Source organism: Chinchilla lanigera, unplaced genomic scaffold, assembly GCF_000276665.1.
Source record: "Chinchilla lanigera isolate Chin_1 unplaced genomic scaffold, ChiLan1.0 scaffold00016, whole genome shotgun sequence".
Lineage (NCBI taxonomy): Eukaryota > Metazoa > Chordata > Mammalia > Rodentia > Chinchillidae > Chinchilla > Chinchilla lanigera.
Window position 1 is genome coordinate 14359475 of NW_004955417.1, and position 21612 is coordinate 14381086.

Genomic DNA, 21612 nt, shown 5'->3' on the forward strand with positions numbered 1-21612 from the left:
TCTGGAAGGCCCAGAAAGGAAGATCACAAATTTGAGCTCAGCCTGGGCAGCTTAAGAGACTTGGAGAGCCCCTGTCTGAAAATTTCAAAAATTTTAAAAGGCTTGGATGTCACTTAATGTGAAGGCCTTGAGTTCAATCCCCAGTACAGAAAGAAAGGAAAGGAAAAAGAAAGAGAGAAAGAAAGGTATTTACTACAAATTATAACAATCTAGAAACAAATTACACATCCAAAAATAGATGTTAATTAATTATGAAACAACCATTTGATGAGATACCAAGTAGCCACTTAAAACCATGTTGTAGAAAACTCACATATAAAACAAGTTCATTAAACATTTCTAAGAGGGAATAAAAAGCAGATTATAAAACAATGTGTACAAAATTAAACCATTTCCATTTTTATTTAAATGTAGCTGTATGTGTTCATGTGTGTGCTTACAACAAAATACTGACACTTTATTTTGTTCACTACTATATCCCTGCACCAAAAACTATGTCTGAGATATAACAAAAACTCAAGTATTTGTTGCACATAAATACTTCAGGATTACTGGCAACAAAGTTTGACTTGGTGGGTGATTTTCCTCTAAGCATCGGTTTTGTAATATTTCTAAAATAAAAGTTAATTATTTCTATAATCAAAGTAAAAGTTTTAAAACTGTATCTTGTAACAAAATATATTTGCATAATTCAATAATTATTTTATAAAATGCATTCAATAGAATCCTTTAACATACTGAAAAAAGGTCTCTTTTACAGGTTGAATAAATTGACCAAAGCAAACAGAAATAATAAAAATAGTATTTGTTCATCAGTCTTATTCTTAGACTGAATTTTACTATTGCTTAGTAGAAGTACAGCCTTACTACCTTTAAGAAAAATTAAGAGCCAGGGATATAGCTCAGGGGAACAAGCGCCTGCCTGCTTGGCAAGCCCAAGATCCTGAGTTTGATTCCCAGTAGCAAAAAAAAAAAAAAAAAGTAAGTTAATATTTCTAAATTAAATCTTTAATATGGGTACAAAAGAATTATAAAGCCAGCATTAAAAAGTTAATTTATTATATTTATCCAATGTACACTTATTGAATTTGTTGACAACAAGCCACCTGTTTGTAAATGCAAAGAAATTTGTCAATCAACAGGCTCCTAATCTATTGGGGAAAAAAAACAAATACATAAAAGCTTATCATGAATGTAGTTAACATTATGTGCTTTTATGGCACTGTACTAAGTATTTAATAAGCATTTCCTTATGTAATTACTACAATAACCTTTTTGGTGGTTAACAGAATATTCTTAGTTATAGATAAGAAAACTAAGGTTTACATGATTTCCTCAGTTCTTTCCAAAGTATGATGTGGCACCTCTCAGAGTTTGCAAGCTAGTAAATACCAAAGCACCCTCAACCGTTCCCATCATTTCCTACATTGAGTATTATACGTCACTCATAGCTTTTAAGGTAGATATTCTCTTATAAATGATCACAGGAGTTTCTCCTCTTTAACTCCTTATCACTACTTTGAAATATATTATTATGGCCACTAACCCATGAGCTCCTGGAGAACAGGGTTTAATAGTTTCTCTTTTTCTTCTGTACCACACTATTATGCAGTCAAGATATATTGACAAAATGAACTTTTAACTTGTTTCATGCATCCTTGATTCCAAATCATCACAACATATTATGAGACGACAGGCAGTCTAGGTAAATGGCATTCAATTATGTTATTAGGAAAATGTGGTTTGGGAGAGCCACAGGGATAAAATTCTGAAGTGCATTATAGTGGTTATGCTAATAGCTGACATACTGGTCTTCAAGGGATTTCTTCCTAATCTTCCAAATGTCATACTTAGCTGAATTTCATAATATAAAAGAAAGCAGGAAAACTGCAAACTAGGAGATACTTTCATTTCTTCCAACCCAGAAATATGGTGATGAGGATCTGGGCTTTAAAAGTTAATGGTAAATTTGAAGTGAGTATCAAATTCAGATATATTTTGAAAAAATAATTATTTCTCACTATATACAAGATACTCCAACTAACTGTGGAATTTATTTCTGCTGTCTAACTACAGTAGATAACTCCTCAGAGCTCCTGAACTTATACATAACACACACACACACACACACATAATCACTGCAAAATAAAAAGCAGGTAGTATAGTTATTTGTACATGATGCAAAAAATAAGACATGGGAAGGAAAGATGGTACTCAGAAATACAGTCAAAAACTGAAAGAATAAAATGAAAAGGAGGACTTTAAAATTGATTTGAGAGGAGACTGACAGCTATTTCTTTACTATGAGATAAAAGAGACCACAGCTCTGTATGTTACCCTCTCTTACATGATCTTCCTTCTTTTTTCTCTGCTTGTCAAAGTTAACTACTTCCTTAAAGATATGACCAAAAATATTCTGACACTAAGTAATAATTTACTTCATAATAATATGCTAAGGAGCAGTCAATATATAAAGATGTAAAACAAGAATAAAAAAAAATACAGGAAGGAATAGAGTACAAGGATAAAGTTTTTTACTAGTATGTTTTGGTTTTGTTTGTTTTCCTATCTTTGCAATCATTTCAAAACAGTTTGTTATATTCAAAAGACAGTTTTCAAAAGACTGCAACAGACACACCAAAAATAATAAGCAAGAAATCAAAACTGACTAACAGAGAAAAGCATTTAACCACAAAAGAAGACAGGAATAAAGGAACTACAATAAAATTAGAAAACAAGCTACAGAATGGTACAGTAAGACCTTACCTGTTAAAAATTACCTTAAATATAAATGGTTTAAATTCTCTAATTAAAAGAATGAATTAATTTTTAATAAACAGTCAACTACATGTTGAACAAACTCACTTCATCTCTATGGATATGCATTGACCGAAGGTGAAGGAATGGAAAAAGATATTCCATACAAATAGAATACAGTAGAAAGCAAGAGTAACCCATACTTTTATCAAATAAAACTTAGGTCAAAAGAGAGTCAGACCCCAATACTATAATAGTAGAAGATATTAGCATCCCATATTCAGCAATGGAAAGATCATCCAGCTGAAAGTCACAAAGAAATGGTAGAATTAACTTCACCCTGGACCAAATGTACGTACCAGGTATCTACAGAACACTGCTTCTAAGAGCTGCAGAATACACATTCTTCTCAATAGCACATGGAATATTCTCATGATAAGCTACAACATAACATTCAACAAATTTTTTAAAACTGACATCATATTGAGTAACTTTTCCAACCATAATGCAATAAAATTAGAAATCAGTAACAAGAAACTTTCAAAATTACACAAACATATGGATATTAAATACCTTAGTCTTGAACAATCAATGGATCAAGGATGAAATTGGAAGGAAATTTTAAAACTTCTTCAAACAAATAAAAATTGAAAAACAAATTTTAAAATATCTATGAGATACAGCAAAAGCTGTTTAAAGAAGAGCATTTATAGCTATCAGTGCCTACATCAAGAAAGGCAGAAAAAACTCAACTAAACAATTCAAGGATACATCTCAAAGAACTACAAGAACAAACCAAACCCAAAAGGGACAGAAGAAAAAAAGAACACAGCAGAAATAAACAAAAAATTTTAAAAATATAAAAGATCAATAAGATAAAGAACTCGCTCTTCAAAAAGATAACTAAAATCTACAATACTTAGGCTAAAAAAAGAGAAAGAAGACTCAAATAGATCAGTGACAAAAAAACATTATCACTGACAACATAGATACACAAAGGGTCTTAGAGATTACAAACAACTATACACCAAAAACTTAATAGCTTAGAAGTGGACAAAGTATATTTTCCCAAAATTGGGAAATATACTTTCCCAAAATTGAATCATGAAGAAAGAAGAAACCTGAGCACAGAAATAAGTAATGAGATTGCATCAGTAATAAAAACAAAGTCTATTAAAGCAAAACTCATAATCCAATGTCTCCACTGCTGAAGACACTGTCTTAATACCAAACATTTGTACAAGAATTAATGCCAATTCTTCTTAAATTATACCAAAAAAAAGCCTGAAGAATAAAGAAATTCTTCCAAACACATTCTAAAAGGCTAGCATTACCCCATACCCAAACTAGACAAGGAATTAACAGTGGGGGTGGGGGGCAAGACCATGTTTCAAAAATAAAAGATTTAAAAAGTACTAGAGATAGTTCAGTGCAAGTTTCAATCCCCAGGGAGAGGGGCATAGACCAATGGAAAAAAATAGAGGAACCAGAAGTAAACATACATGTACAGCACAAGCCAATTTTCAACAATGGTACCCGAAAGACAAAACGGAAAAAGGACAGTCTTTCCAGTAAATGGTGCTAGGAAAATTTTGTATTCACATGCAGAATAATGACACTAAACCCCTCTTTCTCATTATATACAAAAATCAACTCAACAGGCTGGGGATTTAGCTCAGCAGCACAGCACTTGCCTGGCAAGCGCAAGGTCCTAAGTTCGATTCCCAGTACTGGAAAAAAACAAACAAACCAAAAAAAAAAAAAAAAAAAAAAAAGAAAAGAAAAGAAAAAAAAATCAATTCAAAATGAATTAAAGACTTAGGTGTAAGCCCCAAAACTATGAAACTACTAGGAAAAAAAACAAAGGAAATGCTTCAGGACATTGTTGGAAAAGACCCCATAAGTGCAGAAGACAAGGCAAAAACAGACAGATGGGAGTACATTAAACTACAAGGCTTTAGGAAAGCAAAAGAAATAGCAAAATGAAGAGACAGTATTACAGAATGGGACAAAATATCTGCAAATTATACATCTGACAAGGTGTTAATAGCCAGAATATATAAGGAATTCCAAACACTCAATAGCAAAATAATAATGATCTGACTTAAAATGAGGCAAAAGACCTAAACAGCTGGGGATTTAGCTCAGCGGCAAAAGCGCTTGCCTGGCATGCGCAAGGTCGTGAGTTCAGTTCCCGGTACCAGAGAAAAACCAAAAAAAAAAAAAAAAAAAAAAAAAACCTAAACAGACATTTCTCAAAAGAAGACATATGTATAGCTAACAGGCATATGAAAAAAATGCCCTACTAAAAACATTAGGGAAATGCATATCAAAATCACACGGATATATTCCCTTGTTCCAGTTAAAATGGCCATTATCTAAAGGACAACTGCTAGGGAAAATGTTCAGAAAAGGGAACCCTTACATAGTCTTGGCAGGAATGTAAATTGGTCCTGTACAAGCATTATGGAAAACATTATAGAAGTTCCTCAAAAAATTTAAAGTGGACCTACTGCCATATTATAAAATGCAGCAAGCTGGTGCTATGGCTCAGTTGACGGTTTTTATGGTAAATCAAGTACATAGACAGGACTGATAAAATCACTGTAATTAGGGGCTAGAGCTTTTAGCTCCACCTACCACCACTCCAGCTCCAGGGAGAGGAGAGGTGCTCTAGATTGACTTAATCATCAGTAGTGAATGATTTCAAGTCCATAGCTAGGAGGACAAGGCACTTTTACTCTGTTAAGAGTCTGCTAAGACCTTTCTGATCTCACCCTATGTACCTTCCCAGCTGGTTGTTCAGCTGTATAGAGTAGTTAGGCTTCACAACCTCAATATCTGTGGTTTTTCTTTCCTTAGTTTCAATTATCCATCGTTTCACTTACTTGTAGTCAACCACAGTCCAAACATATCAAACAGAAAAATTCTAGAAATAAAACAATTCATAAGTTCTAAATTGCACACACTGCTGACTTGCCAAGGATGTGAATTATCCTTCATCCAATGTATCCACAGTGTATACACTACCCAGCCAATACTCAGTAGTTATCAGAATGACTACCACATATCACAGTGCTTACGTTCAAGAAGCCTTATTTTACTTATAACGTCCCTAAAGCAGAAACTTTTATATTATACTGTTGTAACTGTTCCATTTTATTATTATTGGTTTAATCTCTCATTATGCCAAATTTATAAATTAAACTTTATCACAGGAATGTATATTTAGGGAAAAATAAAACATATAGGGTTCAATACTACCTGCTGTTTCAGGCATTTACAGGCATATTGGAACATGTCCATTGCACATAATAAGGGACTACTGTATCCTTAATAATAAACTGATAATAAGTAAAGTGTTTCCCTGAGTTCTACCAATGATGGTAGCAAACTACCAATCCTGATATATAGTCAAATCAGTCAGAAGTACCAGAGGCCTGGGATTTGTTACAACTGCCATAGGAAGTGGTGGTAATATTGTTCAACTGAGCCCTTAATCTGTGAGACCTGAGATTAACTAGTTAGGGTCAGAATTGAATTAAACTGTAGGGCACCCAGACAGTATCCAGAGTTGGAGAACCAGTTGGTGCAGCAGAAAAAAAGCCTACACATTTTGTATCAGAAGTATATGAAGAGTGTTTTTCTTGTATCATCCCAAACCAAAACTCTTACTAAACAACAGCTTTCCAAACCCTCTTCCTTTAAATCCCTGATAATCACCAATTTTCTATCTCTATGAATTTGACTATTTTAGTGGAATCAAACAATATTTGTCCTTTCATGCCCAGCTTATTTCATTCAGCATACTGTTTTCAAGATTCACCCATGTTGTAACATCTATCATTATTTCACTCCTTTTAAGGCTCATAATATTCAACTGTATATATATATATATATATATATATATATATATATATATATATATATATATATATATATATATATATATACACTACTATATTAATCAGTTTTCCCATCACTGAAATGCAATACCTAATATCCAAACAATTTCAAGGACAAAAGATTTAATTTAACTCATGGTTTCAGCAGATTCTGTACATGGTCAGTAGTCGACAAGGTAGAAATTCCTGCCATAAGTACACGGTGGAGCAAAACTGCTCAGGGAGACAGAACAGGGGAGCAGTGCAGAAAGAAATGGGAAGGGTCCATATATAGTAGTCAAGGCCTCACCTCAATGACCCACCCAGACACCCAGAAGCATGCTTCACTAATCTCCCAGGTGTTTCTTAACAATAAAGTTGGCATATCAGGATTAATGCATCTTGCTTATGCATTCATCTGCTGATGAACGGTTGGGTTTCCTCCACTTTTTGGTTAGTATACACACTGTAAACATTGGCACACAGGTATCTTTGCAGGTTCCTGTTTTCAGTTGTTTTGAGTATATATCCAAAAGTGGAATTACTAGATCATATGGTAATTTTCTGTTTAATTTTTTGAGGAAACTCCATACTATTTTCCACAATGACTTCCATTAGCAATGCATTAAGTTTCATTCCTCCATATCTTAAGCAACACTTTTAATTTTTTGGTTCTGCTTTTTCGCTTTTTTCAAAAAATCATAACCATGATTATGAGTACGTAACATCTCATGGACTAATAATGATGTTGAGTATATTCTCATATGTCCATTGGTCATCTGTGTATCTTCTTTAGAGAAATGTCTATTCAAATCCTTTGGCTGTTTTTATTTGGATTGTTTGTTCTGGTTAAGACTTTTAAAACACATAAGAAGGCTTTCTATACAACCAGCTCTAGCTCTCTAATCAAGGATAATTGTGATATGCCCTTTAGGTCTCTCAGGAAAATAATAATGGAGAAGAGATCCTAGTAAACCCATAGAAGTGAAAAAAATTTCTGTGAGAACAAATTCATTTTTTCTTCTGATTTCACCTCCATAATTTTCAAATCTTTCTTCTGGCACATTTCCAGCAGTAGTGATACAGTTACTAACAGTGTGGTCACTAAAGCCTTTGCAATTAGCAGCTGTATCACTATTGCAGTAGCTATTTAGCAAGTTGCTAAAGCCTATGCTGTTAGTAGTTGATCACTACTAACAGTAACTATTTAGTAAGTCACAATTACATGATTACATTTGTTTCCTATGAATTTTTTCCACTTACTATCAACTAGAAAGTGCTATTACTCATTTTAATTTCTTGTAACAAACCTATTCAAAGTTAAACAAACACTGTAGCATATTCTCTATCCCTAAAGACATGTTACTACAGTCACTTTCTTAATAACTAATTTCCAAATAACAAAAGTCACCTCAAGAAGGCGAGACATGGTGGCGCACACCTGTAATGCCAAGACTTGCGTGGCTAAGGCAGGAAGATCACTGCAAGTTTGAAGCCAGAGTGAGTTGAAGGCCAGCCTGAACTGCACAGTGAAACCCTGTCTCAAAAAGGCAAAAAAAAAAAAAGTCACCCCAAGTATAAAGAGTAAAATAAAAGATAGATAATAGTAAACAGGAAAATAGACTTTTTGCAAAAGGGAAGACCAGAGATGGACGAAGGGGAAAGGGATAGCAGCAGCAGAACACATAAAAAGAATTAAGGTATGTTTTGTACATGTGCTCCCCATGGTGAACGTAATCATTATGTACTTTAAATGTGCTAATACAAAATTTTTTTTTAAAAAATCACAAGACCAGAAATTATATTTACAACAAACTGAAAATGTTCCAACATATTCATATTCTGTTAAGATAAAAATTTTGTTTGTTTGGTTTTTTTTGGTTTTTTTCCAGTACCGGGGATCAAACTCACGACCTTGCGCTTGCCGGGCAGGAGCTGTGCCGCTGAGCTAAATCCCCAGCCCCTAAAATAAAAATTTTAAATGCTCTAAGAAATATGTACACCTATAAAAGGCTTATAAGTTTAATCTGATTCATTATAAAGATTCTTAAGCATTTAACCATACCCATATTTCAGAACTAAGAAAAATAACAAAGTCCTTACTTGATTTAGAAAAAAGAAAAGAGGATGCTTCTACAAAAAACTTAACCAAAGTCTACCCATGGACCTATCATGTGAATAAGCCACAATGATTTGTACCAAAGAAACTACTCATACTTAAAAACTGGATTCACTCATATATGTATATTTTTCCTCATTACTTCCACAAACCTCAAATTTTGCATAATAAATATGAAGATTTAGTCTGTGTACCCTCACAACTTCCCATATTTAACTCCCTATACCTAGCAAAATATTAGTTAATTGCAGTAATACCCCAACATAATACATTAATACAACTGTAATTGCAAAAAAAGTTTAAACTCCAATACTAAAACATTTTTCTCATGTAATGAGTTCTATTCTCTGACTTTCAATAAATTTTTAATAGGTTCTCAAGAGCAGAAATGGGGGAGCATTGGGTATTGGCTGCTTCCAGCTGTCTGAACAAACAGACATTATTTTGCTTGACTTCTTGGTGTTAGATGATTACACAGCCAACAACACATAGGAAGTCATCTCAGCATTTCAGTTGCTGATTACAAACAGAGGGGAGGAAAGAAACAGCTCACGATTTTGGTGTTTTTTTAAAACATAATTTTTAGTCTTTTAAACTTGGAGTATTTTTACCTGGTTTTTTGTTTTGCTTTGTTTTTTAACAATGAAAATAAAAGTTTAATTTCCTAATCTTATAGGAAAAATGATTATAAAATTGATGAAGTGCCTAAATACTCAAAGGAAATGAAATATAAATTGCAAAAGTATAATACTGTCCTTTATAAACAGGTATAAATACTCTCACATTTCAATTAGCTTGGAAATACCCTAAATCCTACGCACATAATGCTTCAAAAATGGCGATTTTTTTTTGACTTGGGAATTTTGTGCGCTTTTAAAAGTAAAATCATGCTGTTAAAAAAAAATTGCAAATATTGAATTTTAGATATGGTTTTGACAAGGCCCTGGGTTCAACCCTCAGCACCATTTAGGCGGGGGGGGGAGTGGGGGGGATAAACAAACCCACAGGAATATTTAGCACAGTTTTTTTCTCTCTCCTTCTTTACCGAATAATAATGTTCTTAGTCAAAAGACAATTTTCAGTATGTAATTATGAACCTAAACAAAAAAGGCCTCTAGTAAGCAAAAACTGACATAAAGAGTATGTACTGTACTTAGAGGGATGGATATTATGTCAGATTGGGTAATTATTTCCAAGGTAAGTAGTAGTTTAGAGGGTACCGTAACAAAAAATGACATAACAGTAAAAGAAAAGGACAAAATTACATTTAACAGGAAAAAAGCCACATGCAATAAAAAATGTTTCAAACACACATAAAGCATGCACTTCACTGAATGTACAACTAAATCAAGAAAACATATAAATGATGAGTCTCCGAAGACAGGGTCATGTGTCCTCATTGCGGAATGATTTTCCTCAAAATTATTCTGTTAAAAGTATTTTTTCTATATGTTAAAGTATAATGGTTAGAGTAGTTTACTCCACCTATCTGGAAAATCTGTTACATAATATACTCTACTTCCTAATAATGCTAAGTATCTTTAAAGGTTTCACTGTATTGCTATTTTGGCAATCTCCTAAACATCACCTGCAGGTTGTTTTATCTTTTTAATAAACATTCATCAAAACTGCCTACTCAAATGCTGGAGTCAGTGGGGGAGTTGTCCTGTTTTCTAGCATTGGCCTAGTGGCTGAATTATCTTCTGTAAATTTTAAACAGGGAGGAATATATAATGAGAAGTAAACACATGAACAGAAAACTTAATCTGCCAGGAAATTGAAATTATTGAAAAAAAAACCTTTCTTCTCAATAATTAATGTTTATTTTTCATTTCCACTGGAGTTTTATGGAATTCCATTACTTAACTTTACTCTAGTTCTTTAGAATTCTATAAAGTATAAATTTTAGTCAGAGCAATCATTTCTCTCCAACTCCTATCATCCAAATTTTGTTAATAAAAAATTTTTAGTATAGCATTACTGAAAATGGCAGATTATTGAAAGAGTGCTCATTGTTGCTATTTGATTGCAAGATGACAGAATAATTCACATATCAATTTATAGGTATAATCAAACATTCTTTAACATAGTAAGCATACAAAAGTTATATAGAGTGATGTGACACATTGACAAATGCAAATTACCAACTGCGTTACTGAGCTAAATACCTCATTTTATTTATTCAAACCACAATAAATGCTAATATCAAAACTCACAGGGAGGGGCTGGGGATTTAGCTCAGCGGCAAAAGCGCCTGCCTGGCAAGCGCAAGGTCGTGAGTTCGGTTCCCAGTACCGGAGAAAAACCAAAAAAAAAAAAAAAACTCACAGGGAATAACTTTTGATATCTGGATTGTTTCATTTCACAATTCACTATACTACACATTGGAGTGGATTTATAAAGCAGTTTTAAATTGCCTTTTCTTTGTTTATACACAGATACACTGTAATGTGTAAAAGACAAGGCAGACTAAAAGATCTACCGAAAAAATAATGCTTGGAGTCTTTAAAAAAACAAGGCCTGGGCTAGGGATATAGCTCAAGGACACAAGTTCAATTCCCAGGACCAAAAAAAAAAAGGCCTGAAATCTGACCTCATTAACAGTGTTATTGTTTGGTATAGTTTTCTTTTCTACGTCCTTTCCTTTTAAGAACACACTCAGCTCACTTAAAACACAAATATGAGAAAGAAATATTAGGTACTAATGCTGATTATTAGGTTAATAGTGGGTTAAAGGGTAATCAGACTAAGTAGACGAGAGAAAATGAAACTAAAAGTCCACTCTTAATAGTCTACCACATAATTTGAGTTTGTACACACCCAATTTCTGATTCAAATTAAGAAATAAATGTGTAAGTGATAGTGCCATCATATTTTTGACAGAATATCCCACAGTCTGAAAGAATTATTTTATTTTAAAAATTAAAAAAAATAACAAAACAGCAATGAAGACAAAATCAAAACACAAAAACTACAAAAATGAGACATGACCTCAAAACAAAATGATAGGATTTAATGGTTGCTACATTACATACTGTTATCTTCAATGAAGTTGCTCAGTCACCAGACATAAGAATGTAAGATTGATCACAAAAAAAAGAGAATTACTCAGTTCTTCTATGAAGCAAAAGCTATTAAAAATAACAAGCTATTAGGGCCCAAGTTAGTATCTCGAAATACCACTTCTCATTAAAAGAAACTAAGGCTTCTTGGAGAAATTACTGATCGCAGATCTGTAACTGGAAATGTATAAGGTGAGCCCTGAATATTTTATCACAACATTCAGCAAGGAAGCTATCAAAGTCCAGTTGAGCTGTGTTCTCTCCTGAAAAAATTCTCACTGACCAAAACACAACAATTCTGAGTTTCAGTGACAACAACTGCAATGGATTAAAATCCATCAAGTATGTTAAAAGCCATCAGCTCAAAACTGAAACAAAGAAAAACTGGTCCCCTTTACAGGAAGAGATAGAACTCGTTCGTTATGTTGAAAATTGATAAATAATGGGGAAAATACAAGCATTTGTCCTATCTTTCCTTTATAAATGCTACCACTAGGTAGGAAACCAAACAGAAAATATAAAACAATCCCAATTAATAAGTGAAAACAAAATGAACTACTTAAAATTTAGCCTTTTAGCAACGTCTAATGAATTAACAGAAATACCACTAACCATTAAAAGCTTTTTTTACCAAAAAAGATCAATTAGCCTTTAAGAGATCCCTACTGCTTTGTGAAACACCACCTATAACAATGCCAGAGGGACTAAACTTGAGTCTGGCCCATCTCTAGATCCAGTTGCCCATTTGCAGGAAATACAGAGGACAAACGAATACAATGAGCTGGATCTTCCGCAAGCTGTCAGCAAAATGGAGGTTCTGAGGAACAACAATTCAAATAACCTAGGTTCTTAAACTAGAAAAGAAAAATAAAAGGGGTATGGCCAATGTAAAATTTAAGTGACAATTTATATTGAAACTGCTTTTTAATCAGCAAGGCTAACAATGCACATCTCGGCTACTGACAGAAACATCTGGATAATAGTTACCTATGTGGAAAGCTTCTGTGAAGGAAAGAGGTTACTAGGGAGTGTGCCAAAGTTCTATTCCTCAACCTGAGTAGTGCTTACAAAGGTGATCTGCCTTATAACCACTCACCAAGCCACATATTTGTTATTGGTGTTTTCTACTGCAATATAAAGACCGGTGTGGTTGTGCACACTTGTAACCTCAGCACTTTGGGAGGCTTAGGTAGAAAGACCACAAGTTCAAGCCCAACCTGGAAATTTAGATACTTAGTGAGACTTAGGTACCCCCCCGCCCCCGGCAAAAAAAGTGGGAGGGTGGATAGGCATGCAGTTCAGTGCCAAGTTTCTGGGTCCGATCCCCAATATAAAAATAAATAAATTATACTGCATCAAAACATTTTTTAAAAAAGATTTTCCTTTAAAAAAAAACCAGGTTACAAAGACTAGGTATGTTCCCATTCTTTAACCTGGTGATAGCAAGAGGTTAAAAAAGGAAACCAGTGCCCATGATTTCCTCCCTATCCACTTCCTCCTCTAAGGGAACCACCTAATAGCACATTTTGGGCCACTAAAATTCACTTTCTTGGGAGTATGTAATTCCAAGAGGGCTATAGATATCCAAACCTGTTCCTCTTTTAGTTTTCCCCCAACCCCCAAGTTGCTCAAACCTAAGGCATGGTAGCCAGGACTGATCATTCTTTCTTGCTCATTTCTTACATTTAGTATATCATCAAGTCCTTCATTTCTGACTAAACTTAAATGTTTCTGCTTCTCTACCATCTCTAGCAATGAAATACTGCAACAGCCCCGTTTCCTTTTTTATTCTTAACCCTCAGCAACCTACTCTACCCAACACAACCAGAATGACCTTTTTAAAATATAAATTGCTTAAAATTCTGCTTACAAATCTTCAATGACAGCCATGGCACTCTGACTTAAATCCAAATTCTTTTCCATTGCCTATCATTGAATCTCGGTTCATTTCTGACTTCATCCCTAGCTACTTTATCTCATTCTACAACTCAGTCACAATGGCCTCATTTCAATTCCTCCTGCATGCTAAATTCTTTCCCCCTGAGGCCTTCTCATGGTTTCTCCCCCTGCGCAGAATACTTTTCTCCAGCTACTCACATGGATAATTTCTCAGCATCATGTTGCACCTTATATATCTTCTCAGAGAAGCCTCTTCCAACTACCTTATTAGGCATGTTCCACCATTTTTCCCTTATCAATACATACTATTTCTACCATAGCTCAAGCTCCAACTAGACTGTATGTTCAATGAGGACAATAATCCCATCTGTTTCATTTACCAGTGCACTCAGCATCTAAATTTGGAAGGCAGTAAATTAAAAAAATACAGAATGTATGAATGAGCAAACCAACAAGCCCAAGCCTGGTAGTCAATTTCTGCCATGAGCAGTGATTATGAAGAAAACCAGTTTTCAAAATAAACAGAATGAGCAACCCAACAGACAGACTATGTGGCTACAGAGCGAGTCGAGGAAATTAGTTGCCTGTTATCTTCTGCTTATGCTTTCCTCAAATATATAAAAGTTCACCTGAATTACAAAAGGAAGCTTAATTTGCATTCCTTTCTAATTACAGGACTCCAGGTCCTATAGTTTCAGAAAACCAAAAATCCTAAAAATGAACAGGTAAGCTGGACAAAGGTACACTATATTTTGAATGCAGAAACCACTCCATTCTTACAAATGCTCAACAATTTTCCCAATTATGTAAATATGTGTGTATCAAAATACTAATAGACAGAAAAAGAAATATCTGAAAAATTTACTTAAGTCACCTCTTTACTAAGATATCTGGTATCGGAAATCTCTAGACTAATTCAGAACCCAATACAAACTACCTGTACTAATTATTATGGTAACAGCTTTTGGTAATTCTCACTTTTCTGTGAAGCTATGTTTCAAGTTATAAACTCTGATATACTTTTAACAATTCAGAGTAATCTGAATTTTAGTACCATAGCATGTAAAAATAAACTTGCTTTCTTTATATATTCATCTATGTCATTTTACAGATTTGCTACTTTCATTTATTCAACTTGAAACTATATAGAAAATAATTACAGTAAAACATCTTTCTAAATTGTTTATTAGTACATTTGCAGTACATAATGTTTGTGTTCCTTGTTGATATGTGTACATAACACAGCTGAATTCCTTTTTTATCCCTTTTCCCTCTCTTACCTCCCTCTCCCTCCATCTCTTGATCCCCTTGCCATCTGAGAAAGATTTATCTCCCAAATTATAAAGAGCAAAAACCTTTTAAATATAAAATCTTTGTTCTAAGAGCTAAAGGTTTCTTGAAATTAGACTAGTTCTAATACACATGAGACAATTCAAATAAAATCACAACAAAATACAGCTGAGGGCTAAGTTAAAAAGTTTCTCTCAGATGGCATTAGTTTCTATCAGATGGCATCAGCTTTCCCTTTAAAGCAAAACTGTAAAGACTAGACAGGGTGGAGCTGCTAGGGAGTCAGAAATGAGGTCATTATAATTATAGTGGATGTTTACAATGCATAGGGTCAGTCTAGATACACAAAAAGGCAAATGAGCCTGTGCCTCGCCACAACTTTCACACAGTATATTTTCCTCCGTAAACTGTCAAGACATCACAAATAATCCTTTTGCATCTTCCCATACTTTAATTGGGATATATATAAATTGTTTCAAATACAGTAGTTTTTAAATACTAGCTTCTTCTATCTCTACTTCTTTTCTTTCTAATCTTAAAAGAGTATCTTTATTGAGTATATAAGTTATTACATTAATACCACTCTGCAGTCCTTTAGTAATGTCATCACCTTTACTAAGTATGAGGGTGAAAACAAAAGCAAACGTTTCCTGACTTCACTAAAAAAATACACCAACGTTTTTCAAACCCCAGATCATAGCCCATTAATGAGTCATGAAAATAATTTGGAGGATCATGATCATAATTTTTAATGAAAGTAAACAAAATGGAATACAGAAAAAATCAGAATACATGGTACACCTTACAAAACTTTTATTTCATATAGATACTGATTCTCAGAAGCAACGTCAAAGAAAAGGTATATTTTGAAATCCACTAATGTATGATGGTCTGAATGACAGTACCTCTAGTTCAACACAGACTTCTCTGAAACCAGAAAATTGAAATTCTCCATAAATTCTAAGCACTCATTTTTTTTTCTTACAATTCAAACAAAAAACAGTGTTTAATTTAAACATTTTACTATTAAAACTTCAGGGAATAAGCATAAGATTACTTCAGAAAAGCAAATTTCAACCCACCTTGTGATAGGTAGAATTATGTTTTCCTTTATATTTCCAACAAATACTTCAGTGCTTGTACATTCTACATTTCATCCCCTTAAAGAACAATGGATAGCCTAAAGTCACCTAATGACTTCTTCAGTCCTCTCTTTGACAAGTAGTGTATAAAACTACACATCCTCCAACAATGTGAGTTATAGTTCTCAAGACTTTTGTGACAAACCTGTTAAGGAAATCTGAGGAACCAAAAGTTATTCTGGCACCTCAAGTCAGTGACAGGGATGACCACACTTATTAAAATGACTGGTAAGCCAGGCCTGTTTTCGCACGCCTGCAACCCCAGCACTCGGGAGGCTGAGGCAGGAGGATCGTTGAGAGTTCGAGACCAGCCTGGGCTACAAAGTGAGCTTAAGGCCAGCCTGAACTGCATAGTGAGACCCGTCTGAAAAAAGATAGATAGATAGATAGATAGACAGATAGATAGACAGACAGACAGATAGATCGATAGTTAGATAAAATGACTGGTTTCTCTGTTTCCAGAATGTGATCTCAAGTCTGTTCACCTTAAACTGCAACAGATTTCATGTCACATTCCCTCCCTCCAAGAAGAGAGTCAACATCAACTGACTGTTATCACCTGCAGGGCTTACACCAACTCTAATAGAATTCACACTATCCTATTTTAATGAAGAAAAGCTAAAGAAAAGATAGCATATGTTTTAGCAGCAGGCTGTTAACTCAAAGAGATACAGTATTCCTTTTTAGCTGGGTTCTTTTCTCCTTGGACACTCTGGACATTTTAGTCACTGACCTGCCTCTAAAATGGAAAATTTCTAGGCTATGGGTGTAGCCAGTTGGTAAGGCACATGTGTAGCATGTGTAAGGCCCTGGATTCAATCCCCAGCACCACAAAAATAAAATAGGAAACTTCCCCTAGGCCCTCCTCCCTAAAGCTGCAGTCTAGGTGATTTGTTTTCTAAGAGTTCTGTTTCCCAATAACTCAACTCCTGAGAGTTAAGAGTTTTGTCATCTATCTCCATTTCTAATTCTTGGCCTAGGGGTATGTATGCTGTAGGCTTAGGAGGGCTCTTCATGTTAAGGAACACATGAATACTTTCTACTGTACCCTCCTGTATCCCCATCCTTCTACCTTTGCTTTTTCAACTATAATAACCTGTCTTCCAACTGATAATCCATCTATTCATAAATACATTTGCTGTCCTAATTGTTTTCTTACCACCACTTTTCATTTGTGTGAATGTATTTTGAAACCCCAAAATTTTTACTTCAATCTTCAACATTACTTCCCCCAAACTACCTGTTCATATTTTTTTTAATTGCCACAGAATCTAACTATAACTTAAATCCAAAAACTCTGCTCCTGTGACTTGAGAATATGGTTAAATAACTTACTCACTTACTATCCATCCAGTATTTGCATTGTTCCACATCAATTTTTCTTCCAGTTATACCGTGATCAGAAAATTTTAAGTAACTACTAATCTTGTAATCTAGTTAGGGAAGAAGACCTGTCTGGTAAAATATTTCTCCCTGATGCAATGATAGTCAGTCCCCTTCTTTGACAAGTACTGTATAAGACAACATATCCTCCAACAACGTGAGTTATAGTTCTAAAGACCTCTGTGACAGACCTGTTAAGGAAATCTGAGGAACCAAAAGTCATTCTGGTACCTCAAGTCAGTGACAAAGATGACCACACTTATTGCCTGTTTACACAACCCTTGTTAAGGAAACCAAATTGATAAATATAAGAATAAGAGGTGCTTTACAGATTACCTCAAACTCTACATTACGATTTTTAAACTTAGCTGCACACTGGAATTTCCAACTTCAAGAGAATGATACTCAAAGAACCAAATTTCAAAGTCAGTGACAAAGCTAAGCCTAACACTACACAAGTGTATATGCATGTGATATGGATATAAATGTGTAAATAGACATGCTAAAAATATAAAGACATGAATAGGAAACACAAATATCCAATTCAGCACACTGATCCAACCCTTTGGGCAATGGAAAGAGAGATATACACACAGGGAGGTTCAAAGTATTGATAATATTTTTCTGTTTAAGCTTGCTGATGATTCATATATTATTCATTAAATTAGTCCTCACTATCTTTTGTATGGCTAAAATTTTGAAAAACAAAAAATAGAAAGATGGCATATAATTAAATGAGTATCATACTAGAAATACAAAGAAATATTTCAGGCTAAAAGTATGGCACCCAGCCAGCATGGTGGTGCACGCCTATAATTCCAGCACTTGGAAAGCTGAGGCAGGAGCATCACTGTGAGTTTAAGGCCAGGCTAGGCTACATAGTGAGTTCAAGGCCAGTCTGAACTACACAGCGAGACCCTGTCCGCACCCTCCATACTGTACTCTGACAGCCAGGCATGATGGCATCCACCTATAATGCCAGCACTCAGGAAGCTGAGGCAGGACTGTCCAGAGTTTAAGGGCAGCCTGGGCTGCTTAATGACTTCAAGGCCAGCCTGAACTACACTGTGAGACCCTGTCTCAAACAAAAAAAAAAAAAAAGAAAAGAAAAAAAGAAGATACTTTATGAAACAAGCCTTGAAGGAAGAGTAAAACAGATTACAGTCAAAAACTAACACAAACTTTTCTAAAGGAAAAGTATGAACGAAGGCAAAGTTGGGAGTACCCAGAGCCTACAACCTAAACGAAGAACAACATGGAAATTTTATGAAAACAGATTCACCTTGAAGAACATTAACATAAGGCTGAGGGTTAAGACTGGGATAAGGTAAGGGATGCCTCGAAAAAATAGAAAAGTACATTCCTAACTACCTCCCCCAAAATAGTAACATAATTTAAGTGATGTGTCAGCAAAATAAACTCAGAAGCCACATGCAGGATAAACTAAAGCAAATTGCGTTCTATAGGTTTTGTGGGACAATAAAGGGAAAAAAGAACAAAAATCCAACAACCACGTCCCATGGCCCTATCCTTACTCCGACTGAAGCCCTTCTGCTGTTTTATCTGTTAAATTATTTTTGAAAACAATTGCACTAAAGTAACCAGTTAGAAGGTATTGCTTCAATTCAAGGGTTACGCATCATAATACCCTGGAATGGAGTAATCTTGGGAATGAAAAAGGGAGGAAAATAATGAATCTACAGACTTTTTAATGGAAAATTTGGTAGTATGGGGTAAAAAACTAGATAGCATAATGAAATAGTAGTCCTACACACAAAAAATTTAAAATGTCAAGAGCTGCTGGTCATAGTCTAGAACATCAGCAACATATATCTGACTGCATGTCTGAACACGAAGGAAGTACTCCTCAAGGTAGAAGAGCTAAATGGTATTCTTACAGAGATTAAGAAGCAAATATGCAAAGAGGACAAAGAGATTGTAAAAAAAAGACCACTATACAATGGAATGCTCAGAAAGTAAGTTTCAAAAAGGCATCACTGTACATAAAAGAGTACACACCCTTTCAGGCCGATCAGGACTAAAATTTCTGGCACCTTCTCCATTTGACCAAGTTGTTTAATCTCTCTGAGCCTCATTTAATAAGGAAAACACAAATTACCAACAGTATTGAATAATTACAGATACTGTGCTAAGTGCTTTACATATGACCTCATTTAATTCCCACAATCATTTTGCAAACAAAGAAGTTTTAATTTAGAATAGCAGAGTAATCAGCAAAACCAGGATTACTATTTCCTAAGATAATTAAAGTAAACATATATATATGGTCACACACCACATAATGTTTCAGTTGATGATATATGACAGTGTGGAAAATTACACTGGAAAGTGACATTGTAGTCTTCTAGTCTTCTATGTAGCCTCATGTAAGTACACTACAGTATTTGCACAACAAAATCACCTCACAAGTTTCTCAGTGCAAATCTCATTATTAAATGATGCATTACTGTATAAATCTCTTGGCAAATAATACACCCTCGCAAGTGGTAGCTATGCTTTATTATTAAAAGTAATGATCAAAAGGAGTAACACAAAGAACTCTATCAATAACTTCTATCATAGCCTTCTATGCAGCAAATCTAGCATACTCATCTATAGGATTACTGCCTGTAATTCAACCTACTCTATAGGCTTCTTGTAAGGATTACAGACTATAAACATAAAAATGCTATGAAAAAAATTTTAAAGAAATATTCAAATATGTAGGATTAATACCACATATCTTATGCTCTTCAGAAATGCCTTCCTAAACCGGAGTGCATGCCTATAGTACAGCTACTATTAGAAGCTGAGGTGGGAGGATAGCTTGAGCCCTACAGTTCAAGTCCAGCCTAGGCAACATAGGGGGAAAGAAAAAAACCTAGAAAGAAATGCCTTTCTTTATTAATATAAGTCTCTGAAGAGAGTTAAAAGTAAGTCTGTTAAATGTACAAGCACCTACCACTTTGAAAAGTACAAATCACCATGGAATTACTACTCACACCTTCCCCTGACTCCTCAAGGTTGTCAAACATCTCTGCAAAGGCAGGGATTCTCTTACACCTATACTGAAACTGGTAACTCCTACAAAGTTGGCCAATAGCATTACCTTGTTGTAATTTTTCCAAATCATATAGAAAAATGTTCTTGTCTTTCTTCCACAGTATTAAAATGAGGCCCAGTGAGTACTGAAAGACAGACACCTCACAAAATGCTAGAAAAAATCTATCAGTTGACTTGCTTCCAGAGTTGACTTGGAAATCTCTACAAGTCCTCCCTTTTTTTTACCTGAACAGATGGATTCCAGGCCTCAAGGTTCACATATTCAGTCACACAACTCACAATAGGTCCCAAAGTCCTTACCTTTTTAATTATTCCACATTTTTGAATACACCTTTCATCTAGGTATCACACCACATGAACTCTTTAATCTTCACAACAGCACTCTCTGAGAGAGATTAGTACCCTTATTTTCACAAGTTAAAAATGAAAGACTGAAGTTAAATGTTTTATCCAGCATCAAACAATTACTTGAGTTCTTCTTTCAGGGGAAGCAATACACATTATGAAGTTACATCAATGATTGATTTAGCTTCCTAAGAGCACGGTAATAGTTCGAACACATCTACTTTGTATGCAGACACTTCCACTATATCAACGACTAAATATAAACTAACAATAAATGCCACACTAAAGCATCACTATTTTTACATGCAAAACTGCACGGGGGAGGGGTTCTAATTTAAGGATCCCACTGTCTCGCATCCATAAATTCCTTCCAACTTGAGGGGCGAGGGGAACACCTGTCAGAGCAGCACAGCCTCAGTAAGTTTCACACAGTGTAGCTATTAATACTTAATTCCTTAAAATGTAAATAAACAATCCACTTTTCCCCCAAAACAGGGGGAGAGGCACTATTATGAAGAACATTTGAAAAGAAAGCCTGCATGGCTGTAAGAAGACCGTGTCCCCGCTTTAGGCCTGCGGCCCTCGCGAACTTGCCACGCGGGGACCCCTCCCGGGCCGCGGAGCCGGCGCTGCGCACCCTGCTTCCCGCGCGCCAGGTCCCGCCGGCC

General features: G+C 34.8%; 1 protein-coding gene across 2 annotated transcripts in view; it reads right to left on the reverse strand.

Moving 5' to 3' along the window:
- Stk3 (serine/threonine kinase 3) overlaps positions 1 to 21612 on the reverse strand; it is a 282703-nt gene that overhangs the window by 260624 nt on the left and 467 nt on the right. The gene's annotated exons all lie outside the window — the stretch shown is intronic.